At 39.4% G+C, this 3,173-nt stretch overlaps 1 protein-coding gene across 1 annotated transcript in view; it reads left to right on the top strand.

Moving 5' to 3' along the window:
- LOC107681404 (delta-type opioid receptor-like) overlaps window positions 1-3,173 on the top strand; it is a 45,441-nt gene that overhangs the window by 19,891 nt on the left and 22,377 nt on the right. The window lies entirely within an intron of this gene.

The following is a 3,173-nucleotide window of genomic DNA, read 5'->3' as shown; positions in this document are numbered from 1 at the left end:
CATGTCAGCTGATCGAGATGAATAGCGCAGTCCGGAACGCTGTTGTTGAGCCATGTTTCCGTGAACACAAAAACACAACAGTCTCTTACAGTCCTCTGAGTTGAGCGTAGTAGTCGGATGTAGTCCAGTTTATTGTCCAAAGAGCGTACGTTAGCCAGTACGATGGTGGGGATAGCTGGCTTGTGTGGGTTAGCCGCTAGCCTAGCCCGGATACCTCCGCGCTTACCCCTCTTCTGCTTCCTCTCGCGCCGCTTGTGGCACCTCCGCTGTGGGCGAGATGCAGTAGTGGGGGTCGGTGATGGTGTAGGCCTCTGGAGCAGACCGAGATCCCGCAGCTCTTCGGCGTGCGCGGAGTTTAACTCTAAAAATGTGGTTCTGCCGACATCGAGCAGAAACTCACGACTGTATGAGTGCTTAGAGACAGGTAGACGCGATGAAGACGTACAAAAACACTGCGACTCACAAGACAAAAAACATGAAAACACCGTTCTGATGGGAGAGAGAGAAGCCGCAGCGTGTGCACGCGCCGCCATACTTCAGTAATTTGTAAAGTGGTTTGTTAGATAATTAAGGAAAGTGGCACCAGGTGCCAGATTAGCACCAATAACTTGTATGATTCTTTCTGCTGTTTAGAGGTTTTGGTCTATGCAGAGTGGCCTTTTAGTCCAAATTCTCTTAAACATCGAGACACTGCATTCCGAGACCAATCCTTACCCTGTTCGGTGCTGAACTGGCAAGCAATTCCAGCTGCAGTGTGAAAACGGATTGACCATTGAGATTCTCCGCATTATCCTGTCTTCTCGTGCATTTGTCTTTCGTGGACGATCAGCCTTTTTGGGGGACTTGAGTTAATGACATTGTAAAGATTCATTCTAGAAATCATAGATTTGGAATGACCAACTTCTCTTGCTATGGCTGAAAGAGTCATCCATTTGGCCTTCATATGGACAACCTGCTGTCGGAGGGTTTCAGTCACTTTAGAACGATTCACCATCTTGCAAAGTCAGTGAAAACTGGGAAGTTTTCAGGCTGCCAGTTAAATAGGGTTTGTCAGATAATTAAGGAAATTAGCACTAAGTGCCAGATTAACACTAATACCTGGGAGGTATCTGAAAGTGTTCTCTAATTTTGATCAGAGTTCTTTTTCAAATATCTAATTTAAGTTTTTATACTGTGCTTCAGGATATATTTAACTCATGAAATTTGCTTCAAAACTGTGTTTCTACTCCTGTTAGGACTGAGCAGTGACCTTGAAATTTAAGAAATTGTAGGTTGTTCTCTAATTTTGATCTCCACTGTATATACACATACTTTTTTTTTTACTATCACACTTTTAAAATGATGATTCCTCATATCCTGTTTTTCCAAGACCGTGAGATCAGACAGCCAGCCAGACAGACAGACAGACAGACAGACAGACAGACAGATAGATAGATAGATAGATAGAAGCACATTAAGAACTAAGCACATTTGTGAATGAGACCCAATGTTTACAGAGAATGCAACACTTTAATGGATATTGTGCAAAGTGACTATCAAACCACACTAACTTCAACTAATCCAGATTCCAATTTCATAAAGTAAAAAAATTCAGAAGGGAATCTTTTATAACATAGCTGTGCAATTATAAGTGCTTTAATTTACAGCCCGCCGTCCACTTTATTGTCATCTCCACCTAAATGGCTCTGGCACTGAGCTGATGCACCATTGGAAAACTAATTCTGTTTTTGTGACAATGACAATGCACAATGTGGAATATTTAAATCCAGTGTGCCAGCAGACCCTCCCTGTATCACAAACATGATGAGTCCCAAGCTCATCAATGGATCCTCTGCAGTGAATGGGTGCCATTAGAATGAAAGTTCAAAAAGCTGATAAAATCATCACAACAATCTACAAGTAATCCATATGAATCAAGCCCATCAGTTAACAACCTGTAAAGTGAAAAGCATTGTGTTTGTAAGAAACAATATTATTAATGAAAGCAATATATTTTTAACACTTTTAACTTTTTTACTGGAGAAGGCAATATTATGGACTCATATTTTACGCAGAAGCAACAGTTAAAATTACTGGATGGATTTGTTTATTACAAACACACAGCTTTTCACTTCACAAGATGTTAACTGATGGGCTGGAATTACTTGTGGATTATTGTGATGTGTTTATCAGCTGTTCTTATCATTCTGATGGCACCCATTCACTGCAGAGGATCCATTTGTGAACAAGTGATATAATGGTAAATTTCACCCAATATGTTCTGATGAAGAAACAAACACATCTACATCTTGGATGTCCTTAGAGTGAGTAGGCTACATTTTCAGCAAATTTTCATTAATTTTTTTTGTATGAGCTATTCCTTTAAGATGGTTATAGATTTCTCTGTTGGTAATTTCTATATGCCCTACCTGAATGCAAAATGCTGTGCCTTTGTACTTTGTTGCACTAGACTTTGTTTCAGCCTCCAGCATGTGGACAGACAGGACTCACTGTGCGTAAACACTTACATACAGGTGTGTGAGTTGATAATATAGTGCGTTTGGCAAAACATGCAGAAGCGGTCAGACGCAAATGCGCTTGGCAGACACAAAGTTGTGATTCCCAGCAGCTTCTTGCCAAACGAGAGACCTGTAAAATTGTGCAGTCATGCACTTGTTCTGTTTGGATGTGTAAATCATTAATTATGTACAGGCAGGGGCTAATTCAGTTCACTTCCCTTTCCAGGCTGTTTGTTTTTGAAGTCACTGGATGTGTTGTGTCTGTAAGAATGTTGTGTCTGAAAAGAAGAAAGATGCCACAGGTTGACGACTTGTGTTCAGTCTCTGGGTAATTGTTATGAAATCTAAACTTAGTTAATGTGAATGTATCTGCATGAGCAATTCTTACTTTCCATTACAAGGAAACAAATGCGGATCTGAAAGAGTTTTGTTGACTCTGTTGATGTTTTTCAGCAAATAATCACTAAAATAAGGTGCTTTACTTTCACATAATGTCAATTGTCAACCTCAGCACTAAAATTTGTACACTAAATAAAACTAAATTATATTTATTTTATGCAGTTTTGGCATCCCTGTTAACATTTTAGAACATGTCTTAATACAAAAAACATTTGATGATTGAATATGTGCAAAACTATATATATATATATATATATATGTATATGTATATGTATA

Source organism: Sinocyclocheilus anshuiensis, unplaced genomic scaffold, assembly GCF_001515605.1.
Source record: "Sinocyclocheilus anshuiensis isolate Anshui unplaced genomic scaffold, SAMN03320099.WGS_v1.1 scaffold881, whole genome shotgun sequence".
NCBI lineage: Eukaryota > Metazoa > Chordata > Actinopteri > Cypriniformes > Cyprinidae > Sinocyclocheilus > Sinocyclocheilus anshuiensis.
The sequence above is the reverse complement of the archived record's forward strand: the minus strand, read 5'-3'. Positions and strand labels throughout refer to the sequence as shown.